This window comes from Aquarana catesbeiana, linkage group LG02 (genome assembly GCF_042186555.1).
Source record: "Aquarana catesbeiana isolate 2022-GZ linkage group LG02, ASM4218655v1, whole genome shotgun sequence".
In the NCBI taxonomy this organism is placed as follows: Eukaryota; Metazoa; Chordata; class Amphibia; order Anura; family Ranidae; genus Aquarana; species Aquarana catesbeiana.
The window spans coordinates 21,942,731-21,959,474 of NC_133325.1; the positions used below are offsets into that span (position 1 = coordinate 21,942,731).

Below are 16,744 nucleotides of genomic sequence, written 5' to 3' on the forward strand. Positions count from 1 at the left end.
ATAGGGGCAGAGGCTCTATATAATATACTATAGAGGGGGTTATATAGGAGAAGAGGCTCTATATAATATACTATAGAGGGGGTTATATAGGAGAAGAGGCTCTATATAATATACTATAGAGGAAGGGTTATATAGGGGAAGGGGCTCTATATTGTATACAGAGGGAGTTATAAATAGAAATGGGATTTATAAGGTACACAGAGAGCGGGGGGGGGGGGGGGGTTATATAAGGAAATGGGTTCTATATAGAGAAAGGTTATATACAGGAGTGAACTCTATATAGAGGGAGGTGATCAATGAGAAGGGAATCTACATGGTACATGGAAGGGGTTCTATATAGAGGAAGGAGGTTTATATATGGAAAGGGGTTATATAATGTATACAGAAACAGTTATATACAGGTAAATGGGGTCTTTATACGGTATATGGAGAAAGGTTTTATACAGGAATAGACTCTATATAGTATATGGAGGCAGTGGCGTAGCGTGGGGGGTGCGGAGGGGGCCGTGGCCCCGGGTGCAACATTTAGACATTCTGTCTGCCTCCTCCTAAATTTACTTTCCTGTGTCCCCACGCTCTGGCTGCCATGTTCAGTCTCTGGTGCCCTGTCCTCGATCGCGGTAGATCCTGGAGTCCTGCCTCTGCACATGTTCAGTCTGCGGCACCCTGTAATTGGGCGAATGGGGTCATGTGCGGAGGCTGGACTCCAGGAGCAACCGCGATCATTAACAGGCCAGCCCCCCCCCGTCGCACATGGCCCCATACGCCCAATCACAGGGTGCCAGAGTCTGAACATGGCGGAGCGCGGGGGGACACAAGAAATTGGGATTGTGAGCCGCTGTCTTCTCCTCCTCCTCCTCCGGACCCATGGAGAACAAAGAAGAGGAGGTGAGACTCCCTCGTGATCATGAGTCGTGTTGCTGGCCCGGGGGGGGGTGGGGGTGGAGTCTGGGGAGAGGGAGCAGCCAGAGAGAGAGAGAGAGAGAGTAGAAGAGCAGCTAGAGTCATGCAGTGTAGTGATCCGTATAGGAATACTGTAGGTAGGATAGTGTAATGGTCAGTATAGTGGTCAGTATAGTGGACAGTATAGTGTAGTGGTCAGTGTAGTGTACAGTGTAGTGGTCAGTATAGTGGTCAGTGTAGTGGACAGTATAGTGGTCAGTAGGGTTGTCCCGGTATCGGCACCGATACCGAGCATTTGCCCAAGTACTTGTACTCGGGCAAATGCTCACGATGCTTCCGCCGATACCTGTACAGTCAGCAGTGATCGGCGAGTGGGGGAGTTACAAGCTTCTCCCCCCGCAGCTTTCAGCTGCTTAGTGACATACAGCGGTGATCGGTGTTTGTAACTCCCCCATATGCGATCACCGCTGACTGTCACCGCATCCTCCATGCCCCCTCCGTTCCTCTGTCCCCCTCCGTTCCTCTGTCCCCCTCCGCTGTCCCCCTCCGTTCCTCTGTCCCGCCGTTCCACTGTCCCCCCTCTCTTTCTCTGTCCCTCTCCGTTCTGCTGCCCCCCTCCGTTCTGCTGTCCCCCTCTCTTCCTCTGTCCCCCTCCGCTGTCCCCCTCCGTTCCTCTGTCCCCCTCCGTTCTGCTGTCCCCCTCTCTTCCTCTGTCCCCCTCTGCTGTACCCCTCCGTTCCTCTGTCCCCCTCCGTTCTGCTGTCCCTCTCCATGTCCTCCTTTGTGTATGGATAGAGTCAGCTGACTCTGTCCATTCACATAACTGAAACATTGTAACCTCCTGTGATTACAATGTCTCAGTTTATGAATGGAGAGGAGCTTCTGTCTTCTCTCCATTCATTCTCAGTGCAGCTGAGGCTGCAGAGAAAGGGACTGGGGAATCTCTATCCTCGGTCTCTTTCTCTGTCTCAATACATAATAAAAAAAAATATTATTGTAAAAAATAATAAAAATGTAAATAAAAAACCACCAAGACACCATCCATCCCCCCCCCCCCTAAAAAAAGAAAAGAAAAAAAAAGAAAGCATTGTTTAAAAAAAACACTGCCACGTGACATTAAAAAAAGTATCGGTAATCGGTATCGGCGAGTACTTGAAAAAAAGTATCGGTACTTGTACTCGGTCCTAAAAAAGTGATATCGGGACAACCCTAGTGGTCAGTGTAGTGTAGTGGTCAGTGTAGTGGACAGTATAGTGGTCAGTGTAGTGGACAGTATAGTGGTCAGTGTAGTGGTCAGTGTAGTGTAGTGGTCAGTATAGTGGACAGTATAGTGTAGTGGTCAGTATAGTGGTTAGTGTAGTGTAGTGGACAGTATAGTGGTCAGTGTAGTGTAGTGGTCAGTATAGTGGTCAGTGTAGTGGACAGTATAGTGGTCAGTGTAGTGGACAGTATAGTGGTCAGTGTAGTGGACAGTGTAGTGGTCAGTGTAGTGGACAGTGTAGTGGTCAGTGTAGTGGACAGTGTAGTGGTCAGTGTAGTGGACAGTGTAGTGTAGTGGTCAGTATAGGAATCAGGTTGGTTAGTACTATTGTAGAAAGGGAAAGGACAGGACTCGGGGAGTGCTAAAAGTCCACAAGTTAGGGGGCGCAAATTACTTGTCTTGCCCCGGGCGCTGACAACCCACTCTACGCCACTGTATGGAGGAGGGTGTATATAGATGGAAGGGGGTTATACAGGGAAGGGGTTCTGTATGGTATGTGAAGGAAGATGATATCAGGCATATGTGGTACATGGAGGGGGTTATTATAGAGGGGTGTGTATGGTATATAGAAGAAGACTATATCAGGGAGGGAGGTGTATATGGAGGGGATTGTTATAGAGGATAGGTATGCTATATAGAGGTTAGGGCTGTATATAGTCCATGGGCGGGTGTATAGGAGAAGGTTATCTGTATGAAGAGAAGATGTAGAGGAGATATCTGGGTTATATGAGGAAGGGAGACTCCACAGGGGAACAGGCTGTATACAGAGAGGGGTCTGATGTATATATAGGGGGATGTTATAGAGAGGGGACCGGGTATATATAGAGGGAGGTTATATACAAAGGGGGGGTCTGTGTTTTATATATATATATATATATATATATATATATATATATATATATATATATATATATATATATAAAGGTTATATACAAATTTTGGGGTGGGGGTCTGTGTATGGTATATGGGGGGGGGTCTGTTGTATCGGGATATTATATGGTCTTTGTATATATGTATATATATATATATATATATATATATATATATATATATATATATATATATATATATATATGTATATATATATATATTTATATCTATATATATATCTATATATATATAGATATATATATATATATATATGTATAATATAGAGGGAGGTTATATACAGAGGGGGGTCTGTGTGTGGTATACAGAAGACAGGCTGTATACAGAGTGAGGTCATATACAGAAGAAAGGGTCTGAGTTATATATATATAAATGGAGGTCATACACGGCTCTGTAGGACACACACAGGCGGGGTACACAGGACAGGACGTTATATGGAGATGATATTATTGGAGTTCCCCAGTATTGCAGTCTCTTCTCTCAGCTCCCAATAATGCATTGCGGCCAGAAGTCCCCCCCCCCCCCCACACACATCCAGTGACGTCACGTTGCTCACATGACCAGCTGCGGCCCCGCCCACAGTGTCTCTGTGTGGACTGTACAGGGAGACAGGCAGTGTTGTTTTCACTCTGGTTCTCTGTCCTGTGTACAGACCACGCCCCCACCATACATTTACCAATCACATAGTACAATCTCCTCATATCTGGGGGGGGGGGTTCCTGAGTGTTACAAAGATGAAGGGGGCAGTCCGGGCCCCCCATCCCTCCCTGTGTGAGACAGACAAGGGTTCCATTCCCATAGAAATCTATAATAATATAAAACATACTGGAAGGAGGAGAACTGTAGGTCAGGAGGAGGAGGAATAATGGAGGCCAAAAAGGAGGTGACAGCAGGGTCACCAAGTGCTTAGCACTTCCTCCTAGTAGGACCGGGGTCATCGGTTCAAATCCCAACCATAACACTACCTGCTGGGAGTTTGCATGTTCTCCCTGTGTGGGTTTCCTCCGGGTACTCCAGTTTCCTCCCACACACCAAAGACATGCTGGGAGGTTAGTTGGCTCCGGTCTATATTGGCCCCAGCATGTGAATGAATGTGAGTTAGGGATCTTAGATTGTAAGCTCCTTGGACACAGGGACGGATGTGAATATACAATAGATATGTAAAGCACTGTGTAAATACATGGTGCTATATAAGTACCTGTAATAAAAAATAAAAAGGGGGGGCAGAAGGAGAATGACTGCTAGTCAGGAATAGGTCAACTGCACGCCAAAAGGAGGTCAACTACGGATCAAAAGAGAAGGAGTGCGGGCCAGGAGGAGGAGGAGTGCGGGTCAGGAGGAGGAGGAGGAGTGCGGGTCAGGAGGAGGAGTGTGGGTCGGGAGGAGGAGTGTGGGTCAGGAGGAGGACTGTGGGTCGGGAGGAGGAGGAGTGCGGGTCGGGAGAAGGAGGAGTGCAGGTCGGGAGAAGGAGGAGTGCTGATCGGGAGAAGGAGGAGTGCGGGTCGGGAGAAGGAGGAGTGCGGGTCGGGAGAAGGAGTGCCAGTCGGGAGAAGGAGGAGTGCGGGTTGGGAGGAGGAGGAGTGCGGGTCAGGAGAAGAAGAAGTGTGGGTCAGGAGATGGAGGAGTGCGGGTCAGGAGGAGGAGGAGTCCGGGTCAGGAGGAGGAGGAGTAGTGCGGGTCGGGAGACGGAGGACTGCGGGTTGGGAGGATGAGGACTGTGGGTCGGGAGAAGGAGGAGTGCGGGTCGGGAGAAGGAGGAGTGTGGGTCAGACAGGTCAACTGCGGGCCAAAAGGAGGTCATCTGCTGTAAGGAGGACAACTGCAGTCCAAAAAGAAGACAACTGTGGATCAACAGGAGGACATTTATGGGTCGGAAGAATGCCAGCTTTCAAGTTAGAATGAGGACAACTTTGGGTCAGAAAGGACAACTGGGGGTCAAAAGGAGGTCAGCTGCGGATCAGAAGGAAGACAAGTGCAGATCAGAAGATTGACAACTGGAGGTCAGCTGTGGGTCAGAAGAAGTACGACTGCATGCAAGAAGGTGGATAACTGCAGGCTAAAAATGAGGTCAGCTGTGGGTCAGAAGAAGCACAACTGCATGTTAAAAAGGTGGGGAACTGCAGGCTAAAGATGAGGTCAGCTGTGGGTCAGAAGCAGCACAACTGCATGCTAAAAAGGTGGGGAACTGCAGGCTAAAAAGGAGGGCAGCTGTGAGTCAGAAGAAGCACAACTGCATGTAAGAAGGTGGGCAACGGCAGGCTAAAAAGGAGGGCAGCTGTGGGTCAGAAGTACAACTGTGTGTGAGAAGGTGGGCAACTGCAGGCTAAAAGGAGGTCAGCTGTGGGGCAGGAGGAGGTAAGATAGGAGACAACTGCAAGTCAGAATTAAGACGACTGCACGTTAGAAGCAGGAAAACTGTAGGTCAGGGGGACAACTGTGGGTCAGAAAGACGACAATTTCAGGTCAGAAAAAGGACAACTTCTGGAAAGTAAGAGAAAAACTTAGGGGTTCAGAGAGAGGAGAACTGAAGGCTAATAAAAAGACAACTGCTGGTCAAAAGGAGGCCAGATTTTGGTCAGAAGAGAGACAACTACAGATCAGAAGTAGATCAGGTTTGGCTCAAAAGGAGGACAAATACTGGTAAGATATAGGACAACTCTGGATGAAAAGGTCAACTGTGGGTCAGAATAAGGTCAGCTGCGTGTCAGAAATTCAACTGCAGGTCAGAAGGAGGTCATAGGTTCAAATGCAGGTCAGAAGGAGCACAACTGCAAGTCAAAATGAGGACAACTATATTTCAGAAAAAAGTAAACTGCGAGTCAGAAGAAAGATCGCTGCAGACTAAAGAGAAGAAAACTGCAGGTCAGAAAAAGGACAACTGTGAGTCAAAAGGATATCAAGTGCAAGTGAGGACAACTGCAGATCAGAAGAAGTTAAATCGCAAATGAGGACAACAGTGGGTCAGAAGAATGTCAAATGTTGGTCAGAATGACACCTGCAGGTGGAAGAGAAGGCAACTGAAGGTTAGGAGCACAACTATGGGACAGAAAGAGGACAACCTGTCAGAAGGAGGATAACTGTGGGTTAAAAGGAGGTCAACTGCAGGTCAGATGGAAGACAATTGCTGGCCAAGGAGAACAACTCCAGGTTATATGGAGGTCAGTTTCGGGTCAAAAGGAAGCCAGTTGCGGGTCAGAATGATAATTACAGGTCAAAAGAGGGTGAGCAGGAAAATTGCAGATCAAAAGGACAACAACTGAGGGTCAAGAAGAGGACAACTGCAGATCAGAAAAAGGTCAACTGCATGTCTGAGGATGGCTTGAGGTCAAAAGGAGGACAGCTGCATGTCAAATGAGGTCAGAAGCAAGACAACTGCAGAAGTAGATCAAGTACAGGTCAGAAGGAGGACAACTGTGGGTTAGAATGATGACAACTATGTTTCATAAGAAAGTCAACTGCAGGTCAGATAAAGGACAACTATGAGTCAAAAGGTTAGCTTCAGAGCTGGTCAACTGCAGGTCAGAAGAAGGACAACCATAGATCAAGAAGACAGTCGCACGTCAGAAAGAGGTCAACTTTGGGTTAGATGGACAACTGCAGGTCAGGAGAGCAACTGCACATCAGAAAGAAGACAACTGGAGGTCAGAAGGAGGAAAACTGCAGATCAGAAGAAAAACAACTGCAGGCCAGGATGACAACTACCAACCAAAGAGAACAAACACAGGTCAAAAGGACCTGTATTTGTCCTATGCATGTTAGAAGGCCAACTGCGGGTCAAAAAGAGGATAACTGCAGGTTAAAAGGAGAAAAACTGCAGGTCAGAAGGAAATCGACCACAACTGAGGACAACTGCAGGTCAGATTAAGTTAAACCACAGAAAAGAAGGACAATAGCTGCCCAGAAGGAGGACAGATGCAATAATACATAGTCTTTGTATTACACAGGTGATGCAGTACCGCACTGTGGCTGCCAGGTGGCGCCCTCGAAGCAATAATACATAGTCCTTGTCCTACATGAGATGTAGTACTGCACAGTGGCCAGCAGGTGGCACCCTTGAGGCAATAATACATAGTCCTTGTATAACACAGGTGATGCTGTACCACACTGTGGGCCACCAGGTGGCGCCCTCGGGGCGATAATACATAGTCCTTGTAATACATAGGGGCTGCAGTACCCCACTGTGGCCACGAGGTGGCGACCTTGAGGCAATAATACATAGCCCTTGTATTACACAGGAGATGCAGTACCGCACAGTGGCCAGCAGGTGGCGACCTTCTAGCAATAATACATAGTGCTTGTATAACACATGAGGTGTAGTACCGCACTGTGGCCGCCAGGGGGCGCCCTCGAGGCAATAATACATGGTCCTTGTATTACACAGAAGATGTAGTACCGCACTGTGGCCACCAGGTGGCACCCTCGAGGCAATAATGCAAAGTGCTTGTATTAGAGGGGCTGCAGTACCGCACTAAGGCCACAAGGTGGCGCCCTTCCGGCAATAATACATAGTGCTTGTATTTCCCAGGAGATGCAGTACCGCACTGTGACCGCCAGGTGGCGACCTCGAGGCAATAATACATAGTGCTTGCATTACAGAAGGGCTGCAGTACCGCACTGTGGCCACGAGGTGGCGCCCTTCCGGCAATAATACATAGTGCTTGTATTATAGGGGCTGTAAGTACCGATCTGTGGCCGCCAGGTGGAGACCTCGAGGCAATAATACATAGTGCTTGTATTATAGGGGCAGCAGGAGCGCACTATGGCCACCAGGTGAAGACCTCGAGGCAATAATACAGGGTCCTTGTATTACACAGGAGATGCAGTACCGCACCGTGACCGCCAGGTGGCGACCTCGAGGCAAATAATACATAGTGCTTGTATTATAGGGGCTGTAGTACCGCACTGTGGCCGCCAGGTGGAGACCTCGAGGCAATTATACATAGTGCTTGTATTATAGGGGCTGCAGTACCGCACTGTGGCCACGAGGTGGCGACCTTCAGGCAATAATACATAGTGCTTGTATTATAGGGGCAGCAGTACCGCACTATGGCCACCAGGTGGAAACCTCGAGGCAATAATACTTAGTCCTTGTATAACAGAGGAGATGCAGTACCGCACTGTGACCGCCAGGTGGAAACCTCGAGGCAATAATACTTAGTCCTTGTATAACACAGGAGATGCAGTGCCTCACGGTGACCGCCAGGTGGCGACCTCGAAGCAAATAATACATAGTGCTTGTATTATAGGGGCTGCAGTACCGCACTGTGGCCACGAGGTGGCGCCCTTCCGGCAATAATACATAGTGCTTGTATTATAGGGGCTGTAAGTACCGCACTATGGCCACCAGGTGGAGACCTCGAGGCAATAATTCATAGTGCTTGTATTATAGGGGCTGCAGTACCGCACTGTGGCCGCCAGGTGGCGACCTCGAAGCAAATAATACATAGTGCTTGTATTATAGGGGCTGCAGTACCGCACTGTGGCCGCCAGGTGGAGACCTCGAGGCAGTAATACTTAGTCCTTGTATAACACAGGAGATGCAGTACCGCACCGTGACCGCCAGGTGGAGACCTCGAGGCAAATAATACATAGTGCTAGTATTATAGGGGCTGTAGTACCGCACTGTGGCCGCCAGGTGGAGACCTCGAGGCCATAATACATAGTGCTTGTAGTATAGGGGCTGTAGTACCGCACTGTGGCCGCCAGGTGGCGACATCGAGGCAATAATACATAGTCCTTGTATAACACAGGAGATGCAGTACCGCACTGTGACCGCCAGGTGGCGACCTCGAGGCAATAATACATAGTGCTTGCATTTCAGAAGGGCTGCAGTACCGCACTGTGGCCACGAGGTGGCGACCTTCCGGCAATAATACATAGTGCTTGTATTATAGGGGCTGTAGTACCGCACTGTGGCCGACAGGTGGCGACCTCGAGGCAATTATACATAGTGCTTGTATTATAGGGGCTGCAGTACCGCACTGTGGCCGCCAGGTGGCGACCTCGAAGCAAATAATACATAGTGCTTGTATTATAGGGGCTGCAGTACCGCACTGTGGCCGCCAGGTGGAGACCTCGAAGCAAATAATACATAGTGCTTGTATTATAGGGGCAGCAGTACCGCACTATGGCCACCAGGTGGAAACCTCGAGGCAATAATACTTAGTCCTTGTATAACAGAGGAGATGCAGTACCGCACTGTGACCGCCAGGTGGAAACCTCGAGGCAATAATACTTAGTCCTTGTATAACACAGGAGATGCAGTGCCTCACGGTGACCGCCAGGTGGCGACCTCGAGGCAAATAATACATAGTGCTTGTATTATAGGGGCTGCAGTACCGCACTGTGGCCACGAGGTGGCGCCCTTCCGGCAATAATACATAGTGCTTGTATTATAGGGGCTGTAAGTACCGCACTATGGCCACCAGGTGGAGACCTCGAGGCAATAATTCATAGTGCTTGTATTATAGGGGCTGCAGTACCGCACTGTGGCCGCCAGGTGGCGACCTCGAAGCAAATAATACATAGTGCTTGTATTATAGGGGCTGCAGTACCGCACTGTGGCCGCCAGGTGGAGACCTCGAGGCAGTAATACTTAGTCCTTGTATAACACAGGAGATGCAGTACCGCACCGTGACCGCCAGGTGGAGACCTCGAGGCAAATAATACATAGTGCTAGTATTATAGGGGCTGTAGTACCGCACTGTGGCCGCCAGGTGGAGACCTCGAGGCCATAATACATAGTGCTTGTAGTATAGGGGCTGTAGTACCGCACTGTGGCCGCCAGGTGGCGACATCGAGGCAATAATACATAGTCCTTGTATAACACAGGAGATGCAGTACCGCACTGTGACCGCCAGGTGGCGACCTCGAGGCAATAATACATAGTGCTTGCATTTCAGAAGGGCTGCAGTACCGCACTGTGGCCACGAGGTGGCGACCTTCCGGCAATAATACATAGTGCTTGTATTATAGGGGCTGTAGTACCGCACTGTGGCCGACAGGTGGCGACCTCGAGGCAATTATACATAGTGCTTGTATTATAGGGGCTGCAGTACCGCACTGTGGCCGCCAGGTGGAGACCTCGAGGCAAAAATACATAGTGCTTGTATTATAGGGGCTGTAGTACCGCACTATGGCCACCAGGTGGAGACCTCGAGGCAATAATACTTAGTCCTTGTATAACACAGGAGATGCAGTACCGCACTGTGACCGCCAGGTGGCGACCTCGAGGCAATTATACATAGTGCTTGTATTATAGGGGCTGTAGTACCGCACTGTGGCCGCCAGGTGGAGACCTCGAGGCAAAAATACATAGTGCTTGTATTATAGGGGCTGTAGTACCGCACTATGGCCACCAGGTGGAGACCTCGAGGCAATAATACTTGGTCCTTGTATAACACAGGAGATGCAGTACCGCACTGTGACCGCCAGGTGGCGACCTCGAGGCAATTATACATAGTGCTTGTATTATAGGGGCTGTAGTACCGCACTGTGGCCGCCAGGTGGTGACCTCGAGGCAATAATACATGGTCCTTGTATTACACAAGAGATGCAGTACCGCACCGTGACCACCAGGTGGAGACCTCGAGGCAATAATACATAGTGCCTGCGTTACAGAAGGGCTGCAGTACCGCACTGTGGCCACGAGGTGGAGACCTCGAGGCAATAATACATAGTGCTTGTATTATAGGGGCAGCAGTACCGAACTATGGCCACCAGGTGGCGACCTCGAGGCAATTATACATAGTGCTTGTATTATAGGGGCTGCAGTACCGCACTGTGGCCACGAGGTGGCGACCTTCAGGCAATAATACATAGTGCTTGTATTATAGGGGCTGTAGTACCGCACTGTGGCCGCCAGGTGGCGAATTTGAGACAATTCTACATAGTCCTTGTATAACAGAGGAGATGCAGTACCGCACTGTGACCGCCAGATGGCGACCTCGAGGCAATAATACATAGTGCTTGCATTACAGAAGGGCTGCAGTACCGCACTGTGGCCACGAGGTGGCGCCCTTCCGGCAATAATACATAGTGCTTGTATTATAGGGGCTGTAAGTACCGCTCTGTGGCCGCCAGGTGGAGACCTCGAGGCAATAATACAGGGTCCTTGTATTACACAGGAGATGCAGTACCGCACTGTGGCCGCCAGGTGGAGACCTCGAGGCAAATAATACATAGTGCTTGCATTACAGAAGGGCTGCAGTACCGCACTGTGGCCACGAGGTGGCGACCTTCCGGCAATAATTCATAGTGCTTGTATTATAGGGGCTGCAGTACCGCACTGTGGCCGCCAGGTGGAGACCTCGAGGCAATAATACATAGTGCTTGTATTATAGGGGCTGCAGTACCGCACTATGGCCACCAGGTGCAGACCTCGAGGCAATAATACATGATCCTTGTATTACACAGGAGATGCAGTACCGCACTGTGGCCACCAGGTGGCGACCTCGAGGCAATAATACATAGTGCTTGCATTACAGAAGGGCTGCAGTACCGCACTGTGGCCACGAGGTGGCGCCCTTCCGGCATTAATAGATAGTGCTTGTATTATAGGGGCTGTAAGTACCGCACTGTGACCGCCAGGTGGAGACCTCGAGGCAATAATACATAGTGCTTGTATTATAGGGGCTGTAAGTACCGCACTATGGCCACCAGGTGGCGACCTCGAGTGTGAATAATGAATAATACATAGTGCTTGTATTATAGGGGCTGTAGTACCGCACAGTGGCCGCCAGGTGGCGACCTCGAGGCAATAATACATAGTCCTTGTATAACACAGGAGATGCAGTACTGCACTGTGACCGCCAGGTGGCGAATTAGAGGCAATAATACATAGTGCTTGCATTACAGAAGGGCTGCAGTACCGCACTGTGGCCACAAGGTGGCGCCCTTCCGGCAATAATACATAGTGCTTGTATTATAGGGGCTGTAGTACCGCACTGTGGCCGACAGGTGGAGACCTCGAGGCAATAATACTTAGTCCTTGTATAACAGAGGAGATGCAGTACCGCACTGTGACCGCCAGGTGGCGACCTCGAGGCAATAATACATAGTGCTTGTATTATAGGGGCAGCAGTACCGCACTATGGCCACCAGGTGGAGACCTCGAGGCAATAATACATTGTCCTTGTATTACACAGGAGATGCAGTACCGCACTTTGGCCGCCAGGTGGAGACCTCGAGGCAATAATACATAGTGCTTGTATTATAGGGGCTGTAGTACCGCACGGTGGCCGCCAGGTGGAGACCTCGAGGCAATAATACTTGGTCCTTGTATAACACAGGAGATGCAGTACCGCACCGTGACCGCCAGGTGGCGACCTCGAGGCAAATAATACATAGTGCTTGTATTATAGGGGCTGTAGTGCCGCACTGTGGCCGCCAGGTGGAGACCTCGAGGCAATAATTCATGGTCCTTGTATTACACAGGAGATGCAGTACCGCACCGTGACCGCCAGGTGGAGACCTCGAGGCAAATAATACATAGTGCTTGTATTATAGGGGCTGTAGTACCGCACTGTGGCCGCCAGGTGGAGACCTCGAGGCAATAATACATGGTCCTTGTATTACACAGGAGATGCAGTACCTCACTGTGGCCGCCAGGTGGAGACCTCGAGGCAATAATACTTTGTCCTTGTATGACAAAGGAGATGCAGTACCGCACTGTTGCCGCCAGGTGGCGAACTCGAGACAATACTACATAGTGCTTGTATAACAGAGGAGATGCAGTACCGTACTGTGACGGCCAGGTGGCGACCTCGAGGCCATAATACATAGTGCTTGCATTATAGGGGCTGTAGTACCGCAATGTGACCGCCAGGTGGCGAATTTGAGACAATTCTACATAGTCCTTGTATAACAGAGGAGATGCAGTACCGCACTGTGACCGCCAGGTGGCGACCTCGAGGCAATAATACATAGTGCTTGTATTATAGGGGCTGTAGTACCGCACAGTGGCCGCCAGGTGGCGAACTCGAGGCAATAATACATAGTCCTTGTATAACAGAGGAGATGTAGTACCGCACTTTGGCCACCAGGTGGAGACCATAATACATAGTGCTTGTATTATAGGGGCTGTAGTACCGCACTGTGGCCGACAGGTGGAGACCTCGAGGCAATAATACTTGGTCCTTGTATCACAGAGGAGATGCAGTACCGCACTGTGACCGCCAGGTGGCGACCTCGAGGCAATAATACATAGTTCCTGTATTATAGGGGCTGTAGTACCGCACAGTGGCCGCCAGGTGGCAACATCGAGGCAATAATACTTTGTCCTTGTAATTCACAGGAGATGCAGTAACGCATTGTGGCCACCAGGTGGCGACCTCGAGGCAATAATAAATAGTCCTTGTATAACACAGGGTGGTATTACAGAGGGGCTGCAGTACCGCACTGTGGCCACCAGGTGGCGCCCTATTATTTACATGGCAGCCATTTTGCCATAGGCCAACAGATAGTATACATGGGCCATTTTGTTGTGGTTAAGATGTGATTTGTCTCTACTTCTGTAGATTGATGTATAGCAGCCATGTTTTTTGGTTAGAAGCATTTCAATATACCTGAATATACTCGTGTTTATCTCTAATGTGCCACATGAAGATGAATCGTTCACTATAAATAAATAATAAAACGGGAGGTATATACCAAGTCAAACAAGACTATCTATATAGATATAAGGTATCTCCTATCTGTCTGGGGGGAGGGGTAATTGTTAGTGCTGGCTTTGGGCAGTGTGAATGAGAGTGTAACACACTCTTGGCTTGCACAACTGCAACCCCATAGTCAGGTCTAAATAATGTGTACGGGTTTCAGGAGGTCTGAAACCCGAACAAATGATTCCAAACCCAAACTGTCCGGGTGATTCGGACAGGTGGCAACCCTATTTGTATGGGATCCGTTCTCCCAGCGATCGTAGGGGGAAGAGGGATGAGAGCCGCCGCCTGGTTGATCAGAGCACGGGGAACATAACCGCTTTAATTTCAATCGCTGTGTGTTCCCCGTGGCGTGCCATCATATACAACCCCTCCTCTTTGTCCGGGCACTTTAATAGACAGATCACCCGTCCAATCCTGGGAGGGGCTGTATATGACGGAGCATGGGGGAGAACACACATCGATTTATTTTGTTCCCCACGCTCTGATCAACCAGGCGGCGGTGGCAGCTCTCATCTCTCTTCCCCTGCACAGGTAGGCTGCATTAGTGACACAGGCTGCACTGGCGGACACAGGCTGCACTGGGGACACAGGCTGCTCTGGGGACACAGGCTGCACTGGGGACACAGGCTGCACTGGGGACACAGGCTGCACTGGGGACACAGGCTGCACTGGGAACACAGGCTACACTGGGAACACAGGCTACACTGGGAAAACAGGCTGCACTGGGAACACAGGCTACACTGGGAAAACAGGCTGCACTGGGAACACAGGCTACACTGGGAAAACAGGCTGCACTGGGGACACAGGCTGCACTGGCAGACACAGGCTGTACTGGGAACACAGGCTACACTGGGAAAACAGGCTGCACTGGGAACACAGGCTGCACTGGTAGACACAGGCTGCACTAGGGACACAGGCTACACTGGGAAAACAGGCTGCACTGGGAACACAGGCTGCACTGGCAGACACAGGCTGCACTGGGGACACAGGCTGCACTGGGGACACAGGCTGCACTGGGGACACAGGCTGCACTGGGAACACAGGCTACACTGGGAACACAGGCTGCATTGGCGGACACAGGCTGCACTGGGAACACAGGCTGCACTGGCAGACACAGGCTGCACTGGGGACACAGGCTGCACTGGCGGACACAGGCTGCACTGGGGACACAGGCTGCACTGGCAGACACAGGCTGCACTGGGGACACAGGCTGCACTGGGGACACAGGCTGCACTGGCGGACACAGGCTGCACTGGCGGACACAGGCTGCACTTTGCGGACACAGGCTGCACTGGCGGACACAGGCTGCACTGGGGACACAGGCTGCACTGGCAGACACAGGCTGCACTGGGGAAACAGGCTGCACTGGCGGACACAGGCTGCACGGCAGACACAGGCTGCACTGGCGGACATAGGCTGCACTGGCGGACACAGGCTGCACGGCAGACACAGGCTGCACGGCAGACACAGGCTGCACTGGGGACACAGGCTGCACTGGCGGACATAGGCTGCACTGGGGACACAGGCTGCACGGCAGACACAGGTTGTACTGGGGACACAGGCTGCACTGGCGGACACAGGCTGCACTGGCGGACACAGGCTGCACTGGTGGACACAGGCTGCACTGGGGGCACTGGCGGACACAGGCTGTACTGGGGACACAGGCTGTACTGGGGACACAGGTTGTACTGGGGACACAGGTTGTACTGGGGACACAGGCTGCACTGGCGGACACACGCTACACTGGGGACACAGGCTGCACTGGCGGACATAGGCTGCACTGGGGACACAGGCTGCACTGGCGGACATAGGCTGCACTGGGGACACAGGCTGCACGGCAGACACAGGTTGTACTGGGGACACAGGTTGTACTGGGGACACAGGTTGTACTGGGGACACAGGCTGCACTGGCGGACACAGGCTGCACTGGCGGACACAGGCTGCACTGGGGGCACTGGCGGACACAGGCTGTACTGGGGACACAGGCTGTACTGGGGACACAGGTTGTACTGGGGACACAGGTTGTACTGGGGACACAGGTTGTACTGGGGACACAGGCTGCACTGGCGGACACAGGCTGTACTGGGAACACAGGCTGCACTGGTGGACACAGGCTACACTGGCAGACACAGGCTGCACTGGGGACACAGGCTGCACTGGGGACACAGGCTGCACTGGCGGACACAGGCTACACTGGGGACACAGGTTGCACTGATGGACACAGGCTGCACTGGTGGACACAGGCTGCACTGGGGGACACATGCTGCACTGGGGACTACAGACATACTATAGGGGATGGTCAGAGACTGCAGACATAGTACAGGAGATGGTCAGAGACTGCAGACATAGTACAGGGGATGGTCAGAGACTGCAGACATAGTACAGGAGATGGTCAGAGACTGCAGACATAGTACAGGAGACGGTCAGAGACTGCAGACATAGTACAGGAGATGGTCAGAGACTGCAGCCATACTACAGGAGATGATCAGAGACTGCAGACATACTACAGGAGATGATCAGAGACTGCAGACACAGTGCAGGAGATGATCAGAGACTGCAGACATAGTACAGGAGATAGTCAGAGACTGACCAGACATAGTACAGGAGATGGTCAGAGACTGCAGACATGCTATAGGAGATGGTCAGAGACTTCAGACATTCTACAGGAGACGGTCAGAGACTGCAGACATACTACAGGAGTTGATCAGAGACTACAAACATAGTACAGGAGATGATCAGAGACTGCAGACATAGTACAGGAGATGATCAGAGACTGCAGACATAGTACAGGAGATGGTCAGAGACTGCAGACAGTACAGGAGACGGTCAGAGACTGCAGACATAGTACAGGAGATGGTCAGAGACTGCAAACATAGTACAGGAGATGATCAGAGACTACAAACATAGTACAGGAGATGATCAGAGACTGCAGACATAGTACAGAAGATGATCAGAGACTGCAGACATAGTATAGGATATGGTCAGAGACTGCAGACATACTACAGGATATGGTCAGAGACTATCAGCATGC

At 50.8% G+C, this 16,744-nt stretch overlaps 1 long non-coding RNA gene across 1 annotated transcript in view; it reads left to right on the forward strand.

Annotated features, from left to right (window-relative positions):
- LOC141126696 (uncharacterized) overlaps positions 1-16,744 on the forward strand; it is an 885,136-nt gene that overhangs the window by 524,177 nt on the left and 344,215 nt on the right. The gene's annotated exons all lie outside the window — the stretch shown is intronic.